The following is a 9,579-nucleotide window of genomic DNA, read 5'->3' on the forward strand; positions in this document are numbered from 1 at the left end:
GAGGCGAGGCCACGTTGGATTTGGTTTTGGGTAATGAACCAGGCCAGGTGTTGGATTTGGAGGTAGGAGAGCACTTTGGGGACAGTGACCACAATTCGGTGACGTTTACGTTAATGATGGAAAGGGATAAGTATACACCGCAGGGCAAGAGTTATAGCTGGGGGAAGGGCAATTATGATGCCATTAGACGTGACTTGGGGGGGGGGATAAGGTGGAGAAGTAGGCTGCAAGTGTTGGGCACACTGGATAAGTGGGGCTTGTTCAAGGATCAGCTACTGCGTGTTCTTGATAAGTATGTACCGGTCAGACAGGGAGGAAGGCGTCGAGCGAGGGAACCGTGGTTTACCAAGGAAGTGGAATCTCTTGTTAAGAGGAAGAAGAAGGCCTATGTGAAGATGAAGTGTGAAGTTTCGGTTGGGGCGATGGATAGTTACAAGGTAGCGAGGAAGGATCTAAAGAGAGAGCTAAGACGAGCAAGGAGGGGACATGAGAAGTATTTGGCAGGAAGGATCAAGGAAAACCCAAAAGCTTTCTATAGGTATGTCAGGAATAAGCGAATGACTAGGGAAAGAGTAGGACCAGTCAAGGACAGGGATGGGAAATTGTGTGTGGAGTCTGAAGAGATAGGCGAGATACTAAATGAATATTTTTCGTCAGTATTCACTCAGGAAAAAGATAATGTTGTGGAGGAGAATGCTGAGCCCCAGGCTAATAGAATAGATGGCATTGAGGTACGTAGGGAAGAGGTGTTGGCAATTCTGGACAGGCTGAAAATAGATAAGTCCCCGGGACCTGATGGGATTTATCCTAGGATTCTATGGGAGGCCAGGGAAGAGATTGCTGGACCTTTGGCTTTGATTTTTATGTCATCATTGGCTACAGGAATAGTGCCAGAGGACTGGAGGACAGCAAATGTGGTCCCTTTGTTCAAAAAGGGGAGCAGAGACAACCCCGGCAAATATAGACCGGTGAGCCTCACGTCTGTAGTGGGTAAAGTCTTGGAGGGGATTATAAGAGACAAGATTTATAATCATCTAGATAGGAATAATATGATCAGGGATAGTCAGCATGGCTTTGTGAAGGGTAGGTCATGCCTCACAAACCTTATTGAGTTCTTTGAGAAGGTGACTGAACAGGTAGACGAGGGTAGAGCAGTTGATGTGGTGTATATGGATTTCAGCAAAGCGTTTGATAAGGTTCCCCACGGTAGGCTATTGCAAAAAATACGGAGGCTGGGGATTGAGGGTGATTTAGAGATGTGGATCAGAAATTGGCTAGCTGAAAGAAGACAGAGGGTGGTGGTTGATGGGAAATGTTCAGAATGGAGTACAGTCACAAGTGGAGTACCACAAGGATCTGTTCTGGGGCCGTTGCTGTTTGTCATTTTTATCAATGACCTAGAGGAAGGCGCAGAAGGGTGGGTGAGTAAATTTGCAGACGATACTAAAGTCGGTGGTGTTGTCGATAGTGTGGAAGGATGTAGCAGGTTACAGAGGGATATAGATAAGCTGCAGAGCTGGGCTGAGAGGTGGCAAATGGAGTTTAATGTAGAGAAGTGTGAGGTGATTCACTTTGGAAGGAATAACAGGAATGCGGAATATTTGGCTAATGGTAAAGTTCTTGAAAGTGTGGATGAGCAGAGGGATCTAGGTGTCCATGTACATAGATCCCTGAACGTTGCCACCCAAGTTGATAGGGTTGTGAAGAAGGCCTATGGAGTGTTGGCCTTTATTGGTAGAGGGATTGAGTTCCGGAGTCGGGAGGTCATGTTGCAGCTGTACAGAACTCTGGTACGGCCGCATTTGGAGTATTGCGTACAGTTCTGGTCACCGCATTATAGGAAGGACGTGGAGGCTTTGGAGCGGGTGCAGAGGAGATTTACCAGGATGTTGCCTGGCATGGAGGGAAAATCTTATGAGGAAAGGCTGACGGACTTGAGGTCGTTTTCGTTGGAGAGAAGAAGGTTAAGAGGAGACTTAATAGAGGCATACAAAATGATCAGGGGGTTGGATAGGGTGGACAGTGAGAGCCTTCTCCCGCGGATGGATATGGCTGGCACGAGGGGACATAACTTTAAACTGAGGGGTAATCGATATAGGACAGAGGTCAGAGGTAGGTTCTTTACGCAAAGAGTAGTGAGGCCGTGGAATGCCCTACCTGCTACAGTAGTGAACTCGCCAACATTGAGGGCATTTAAAAGTTTATTGGATAAACATATGGATGATAATGGCATAGTGTAGGTTAGATGGCTTTTGTTTCGGTGCAACATCGTAGGCCGAAGGGCCTGTACTGCGCTGTATTGTTCTATGTTCTATGTTCTAAGTAGGCGTACATTAACAGTGCCAATAAGTTACTGTGAAATTTCGATCATAAAGATGAATACATGAGAAATTTGATGAGGAGAATGTTTGCAGATTGGGAGATGCTCCAGGCACAATGTGTTCAACAATGCGGAAGCCAGCGTTAGTGTTGGTGAGAAAGTTCTAGGGGAAAGCAAATCCTTACGGCTTGCTGGCAACCTAAACGGTGGAATTAACAAAAGGCAAATTTGCGCGATCCAGCTTGTTCGCGATCAGTCAGGAAAGAATACTCAATTCTCCATTCACGACTGGACTAAATTTGGAATCGACATGGTCACACGAGGTGCACGTATGGAAATGGCCGGTTAGCTCAATGATTACAGCGTGGTGCTAAAAACGCCGAGGTCGCGGGTTCGATTCTCGTACGTGACAACAAAACAACTCCGTCATGAAATGATCTACTTGCCTCATATGTTTGCAGGCAACCAGCCCAGTGTTACAGGAGTGAATTTGTTTTAGAGCAGAGGCACAGCATAAGCAGAGAAAAGAGGAGCAACAGCGGAGCGAGAGGAGCAACAGCGAAGTGTGAATGCGGTCACTACAAATGGGATCACTCCCAGCCCGTATAGCTCAGTCGGTAGAGCATCAGACTTTTAATCTGAGGGTCCAGGGTTCAAGTCCCTGTTCGGGCGATCATTTTAAATCCCAATGATCGATGCTGACGTGAACCCATCGAGTGAATCCACTGGGAAAGAAGCCCATCGGCCCATTGTGCCTCTGCTACCCCTCAAACCCCTGACTGTTTCATTCCCAGTTTCCAGCCAAGGACCGTCGCCTTTGCATTCCACGGGGTTCAAGATTTTATCTTCTCTTTTGTGTGAATAATACCATCATTACAAGGAGAAATCTCTGCCCATCGCTTTCAGATTGATACCTGAAATATTTGCGTTATGCTGATTTATTTTCTTTTTTTTTGTGCTGATTTTGAGCTTTTTGGCGCGTTTAATCTGAATACCGACATGATCAGAAATTGAATTTGACCCAGTCCCAATAAAGGATGCTCTTTGCATCTGTCCGTTGCTGCTGTTCAGTTAAACCTCATCGTTAAGTTCCAATAAATTCCATCACATTTACATTAAAATACATTTCACTTTGTTTTCTGAATTCAAAGCCATTCTGCACTCTGTCCCCTGGGTTTCTGTGGCCATTAGCACCCGGTTTCCCCGGGTTTCTGTGGCTATGGCTCATCTTTCTTTCTCACTCCACAGTATCAATATTTCCCACTTTCTCTGTCTTTTAGCTTTGACAAAGAGTCAACGGATTCGAAACGTTAGCTCTTTACTCTCCCGACAGATGCTGCCAGACTTGTTGAGATTTTCCAGCATTTCCTCTTTCGTGGTTGTGTTTCTGTTCACATGGAAATTCAATTGGTCACAACTTGTCCAAAAACAGCAATGGTTCCAATGGGGCTCGAACCGAAGACCTGCTACGTGTAAAGCAGATGTGATAAGCACTACACCATGGAACCAGCTGGCGCCAGCTGCATTCCTTATATGACTGGAGTTTGTGATTGTTCCATCGCTCCGGAACATTTGTAAAGCGTCGATTTGTTGGGAATGGATCAGCTGTCAACACCTGACTTGCTGTATAACATGTTTGCGTGTCCCACAAAGTCGCGTTCAGCTGATTGTGCCCAATTTTTTCTCTTTGAGTCAGGCAATTCTCGAAAAAGACTCAAAATGAAAGAGCGTTTCATGAAATGAAAATGAAATGAAAATCGCTGATTGTCACGAGTAGGCTTCAATTATGTTACTGTGAAAAGCCCCTAGTCACCACATTCCGGCGCATGTTCGAGGAGGCCGGTATGGCGCGGAAGTTGTTAGGCAAAGGGGTGGTTTCGCTTTTGTAAAGAACAGTTTTGAATCAAGCGTGCTGGATGCAGCGAACCTTGAGTCAGAATGTTGAGTCGTTCAGAATCAGGAAGTGACTGTCCCAAACCCAACTGGGAATAACCAGTCTCCAGGAAAGGGACTCGGTGGGCGGAGTATTGGAGTGAAGCGTCGAAGAGCAGCACAGCTCTGAACGCCCTGAATCCAGAGGCGGAGCTGCTGATATGCTGTCCGGATTCAGAGAGTGGCGCAATGCAAAGGAAGCAGCTGTTTGTTCTGGAGGAGACGCACAGCATAAGCAGAGGAAAGAGGGGCAACAGCGGGGCGAGATGAGCAACAGCGAAGTGGGAATGCGGTCACTACAAGCGGGATTACTCACAGCCCGGATTGCTCAGTCGGTACAACATCAGACTTTTAATCTGAGGGTCCAGGGTCCCTGTTCCAGCGATCATTTTAAATCCCAATGATCGATGCTGACGTGAACTCATCGGGTGAATCAACTGAGAAAGAAGCCCATCGGCCCATTGTGCCTCTGCTACCCCTCAAACCCCTGTCTTTTCCAATCCCAGTTTCCAGCCAAGGACCGTCGCCTTTGCATTCCACGGGGTTGAAAGTTTCATCTATTCTCCTTTGTGTGAATAATACCATAATTACAAGGAGAAATCTCTGCTTATCGCTTTCAGATTGATCCCAGAAATATTTGCATTGTGCTGCTTTATTATCATTTTTCTGCTGATTTTGAGCTTATAGGCGAGTTGAATCTGAATTCCGACATGATCAGGAATTGAATTTCATCCAGTCCCAATAAAGGATGCTATTTGGATCTATCCGTTGCTGCTGTTCAGTTAAACCTGTGTTATGTTCCAATAAATTCCATCACATTTATATTTAAATACATTTCACTTTGTTTTCTTAATTCAAAGCCATTCTGCACTCTGTCCCCTGGGTTTCTGTGGCCTTTGGCAACCGGTTTCCCTGTGTTTCTGTGGCTATGGCTCATCTTTCTTTCTCACTCCACAGTATAAATATTTCTCACTTTCTCTGTCTGTTAGCTTTGTCAAAGAGTCATCGGACTCGAAACGTTAGCTCTTTGCTCTCCCTACAGATGCAGCCAGACTTGCTGAGATTTTCCAGCATTTTCTCTTTCGTGGTTATATTTCTGTTCACATGGAAATTCAATTGGTCACAACTTGTCCAAAAGCAGCAATGGTTCCACTGGGGCTCGAAACCAGGACCTGCTACGTGTAAAGTAGACGTGATAACCACTACACCATGGAACCAGCAGGCGGCAGCTCCACTCCTTATATGACTGGAGTTTGTGATTGTTCCATCACTCCGCAACCTTTGTAAAGCGTCTATTTGATGGGAATGGATCAGCTGTCAACACCTGACTTGCTGTATAACATGTTTGCCAGTCCCACAAAGTCGCGTTCAGCTGATTGTGCACAATTTTTTCTCTTTGAGTCAGGCAATTCTCGAAAAAGACTCAAAATGAAAGAGCGTTTAATGAAATGAAAATGAAATGGAAATCGCTTATTGTCATGAGTCGGCTTCAATTAAGTTCCTGTGAAAAGCCCCTATTCGACACATGTCGGCGCCTGTTCGGGGCGGCCGGTACGGCGAGGAAGTCGTTAGGCAAAGGGGAGGTTTCGCTTTTGTAAAGAACAGTTTTGAAGTAAGCGTGCTGGACGCAGCGAATCTTCAGTCAGAATGTTGAGTCGTTCAGAATCAGGAAGTGACTGTCCCAAACCCAACTGGGAATAACCAGTCTCCAGGAAAGGGACTCGGTGGGCGGAGTATCGGAGGGAAGCGCCGAAGATCAGCACAGCTCTGAACTCGCCCTGAATCCAGAGGCGGAGCTGCTGATATGCCGTTCGGATTCAGAGAGTGGCGCAGGGCAAAGGAAGCAGCTGTTTGTTCTGCAGGAGAGGCACAACATCAGCAGAGGAAAGAGGGGCAACAGCGAAACGAGAGGAGCAACAGCGAAGGGGGAATGCGGTCACTACAGGCGGTATCGTTCATAGTCTGGATAGCTCAGTCGGTAGAGCATCAGACTTTTAATCTGAGGGTCCAGGGTTTAAGTCTCTGTTCGAGCGATCATTTTAAATCCCAATCATCGACGCTGACCTGAACTCATCGAGTGAATCCACTTATAAAGAAGCCCATCGGCCCATTGTGCCTCTGCTACCCCTCAAACCCCTGTCTGATCCAATCCCAGTTTCCAGCCAAGGTCCATCGCCTTTGCACTCCACGGGGTTCAAGGTTTCCTCTATTATCTTCTGTGTGAATAATACCATCATTACAAGGAGAAATCTCTGTTCATCGCTTTAAGATTGATCCCTGAAATATTTGCGTTATGCTGATTTATTTTCTCCATTTGTTTGCTGATTTTGAGCTTTTAGGCGAGTTGAATCTGAATTCCGACATGATCAGAAATTGAATTTGATCCAGTCCCAATAAAGGGAGCTCTTTGGATCTGTCCGTTGCTGCTGTTCAGTTAAACCTCATTGTTATGTTCCAATAAATTCCATCACATTTATATTTAAATACATTTCACTTTGTTTTCTGAATTCATTGAGAATGCTGGCAGGCAATGCGATGTTCTGTAATGGTAGTTTGTACCGACTTTGTATTGAAGTGTAACTGCAATATTATTTTCATTGACAAAACAAGATTTGTCAGCGCCGATTGCTAACTCCGCCGCTGCCTGCAGATTCCCCTCCAAGGAACACGCGCCATATTCACTTGGAACCATTTCCCATTCACTCACTCTTGTTGGGTACAAATCATGGAGCTTCCTTCCTAACCGCTTTCTGGGTGCACCTACACCACATGGACTGCAGAGTTCCAGAAATCCACACCACACCCAGTTTCACGGGAATTGGATGAGAGCTGAAATTATGGAGCGCTAGTTTATTGCTTTTTGTATTTTGAAATTGCAGATTGTGGTGGAGTGACCATAATGATGTCCAGGAAAAGTTGTGTCAATGTTCTAAGATGAAGGAATTGGATACAGAATGGCTGTTGGTGTGGTGAGTGGCACGTTTTGCCAAGGTGAAATTCGAACAAGTGTCACAGCGCCGAATGGGTATTGAGAAAAGGCGGTGAGTGAGAGAAACGCGCGTTTAACAGATTGGGTCCTCGCAGAACAAAACGTAAAAGGTGAGTGAAAGTTGGGGAAGGGGCAGGAGCAAAGGGGAATTTGAGACGGCGAAGGGTCACGAGATACAGAGCATTAGTTGGGAAATTTCGAAATATTTCAGTCTGTAAACTCGTTCCTGGTTCGTCTACTGGATGGCTCTATTCTGCGCCGCAATCGATGCGCCCTTCGCCTCATTCCACGCTTGCCAGGTGATCCTCCAGTGTCGCCTCGCCCTCCTGCTGACCCTGCCATGGACTATGCAGAGCCTCCTGTCACTCTACCTCCCCCTGACTTTGACGCAGTCCAGCCCGCTCCTGAACCGGCGGCTCTCGACCCACCCTTGAGGCGGTCAACCAGAATTTGTCGCCTCAGAGACTACATTTATGAACTTGTCGAATTTATGGACTCTCTGAATTATTTTGTTGCTTTGTTTGACCGTTTCCCTGGTTTGTATATAATGTTGATCTCGTTACTCTTGTTGCATATTGCTCTGCACCAGGCACCTTCCCATGTAAATAGCTTAGTTCTCATGTACATAGTCCTGTACATATGCCTTCGCACCCCACACATAGTTCGGATCATTATCACCACACATTATTTATTGCCACACACATACATTTTTTTATAAAAGGGGGGATGTCATAATATACAACAGAATGTCGTGGTGCAGAGACATACACTGATGGACACACAGAAAGACCAAGCAACACACACAACACCGCAGCCAATCACCAGTTAGAGCACACTCACTATAAAGACAGAGGGCATCAGTTTTCCCGCTCATTCGGGATGCAGCCTCTCAGGACAGAGCTTACAGCTTACAGCACAGATCTTCACCATGTGCTGAGTGCATAGACTGGTCAGGATAGGCATAGGTCTTTAGTTTAATCTAACATCGTGTTAACCCACAGTGAAAGTACGTTCAACAGCTTCTAGCTTAATAAAATAGTGTTGTTCTATTTTAAGTGTTGGTAGCCTTTATGTGTTCCACGGATCCAAAACACCCAACACATCACCGTGCAGCAAACATTTCACCAGCTGCTGTGGGAGGCCACGTATCTTAGAGCAATAAAGCCTCAGTTGTATTCAACTCTCGTCTTTGTCCAATTGATCGTGCATCAATTTATTGCTCTAAGATTTTCAGAAGATGGACCTCCGTATCAAGCCTGATCGTCTGCAGCTGGATCCGTATTCAAGCAATGCCAAAAAGGACTTTCAGCACTGGCTAACTTGTTTCGAGGCGTACATCAGGTCTGCACCACACCCTGTTCCGTAGGCTCAGAAAATACAGATACTGTACTCGGGGTTGAGCTCCAATGTCTTTCCGCTGATCCAGGACGCGCCAAACTACGCCGAAGCCATGGCGCTACTTAAAGAAAACTACGCCCAGCGGACGAACACGCTCTTCGCCAGGCATGTACTCGCCACTCACTCTCAACTCCCTGGTGAGTCCATAGAAGACTTCTGGCGGGCCCTAATCCCACTAGTCCGGGACTGTGACTGTCAGGCCATTACGGCCACTGAACATTCTAACCTCCTCATGCGGGACGCTTTTGTTACGGGGTTTGGGTCGGACCTCATACGCCGGCGACGTTTAGAAGGGGCCACACTCGATCTCGCAGAGACAAAGAAGCTCACGCTCCCTATGACGGTCGCCTCGCGAAATACTCAGGCCAACGCCCCCAGCAGCGCGGCCCACCCCTCCTTCCCTTCGTGTACCCCACAGCTGGCCGTCCCAGCGGGGCCCTTACCCAGCCAATACGCCTGCACCACACACCAGCCAGCTAACCCCGGGTGTCCCCAATGTTATTTTTGCGGCCAGCAAGAACACCCCCGCCAATGCTGCCCGGCCCGCGCTGCCCTTTATAAGGCTTGCGGTAAGAAGGGGTACTTCGCCGCCGTGTGCCAGGCACGCGCAGTCGCTGCTATCACCCCCCCCCCCTCGTTTACGCACAATGGGCACTGCCATCTTCACCCCCGGACCATGTGCTGCCAGTGGGTGCCACCATCTTCTCCCCCTCAGACCACGCGCGGCTAGTGGGCGCTGCCATCTTCTCCCCCTCATACCAAGCTCGGCCAGTGGGTGCCGCCATCTTCCCTTCCGCGCAACACGTGCGGCCCATGGGTGCCGCCATCTTGTTCAACCCCTGCCATGTGCGGCCCATGGGTGCCGACATCTTGTTCAACCCCTGCCACGTGCGGCCCATGGATGCCGCCATTTTGTCCTTCCCAAGATCTTCAGGCGCCG

The 9,579-nt window shown here is 47.5% G+C and overlaps 2 non-coding genes across 2 annotated transcripts; one reads left to right on the top strand and one right to left on the bottom strand.

Annotated features, from left to right (window-relative positions):
• Positions 1 to 2,919: 2,919 nt before the first annotated feature.
• On the top strand, positions 2,920 to 2,992 carry trnak-uuu (transfer RNA lysine (anticodon UUU)). The gene has a single exon. It is a non-coding gene; the product is annotated as a tRNA-Lys (tRNA).
• Positions 2,993 to 5,396: 2,404 nt separating this feature from the next.
• On the bottom strand, positions 5,397 to 5,469 carry trnav-uac (transfer RNA valine (anticodon UAC)). The gene has a single exon. It is a non-coding gene; the product is annotated as a tRNA-Val (tRNA).
• Between the last annotated feature and the right edge of the window lie 4,110 nt (positions 5,470 to 9,579).

Source organism: Scyliorhinus torazame, chromosome 4, assembly GCF_047496885.1.
Source record: "Scyliorhinus torazame isolate Kashiwa2021f chromosome 4, sScyTor2.1, whole genome shotgun sequence".
Taxonomy (NCBI): domain Eukaryota; kingdom Metazoa; phylum Chordata; class Chondrichthyes; order Carcharhiniformes; family Scyliorhinidae; genus Scyliorhinus; species Scyliorhinus torazame.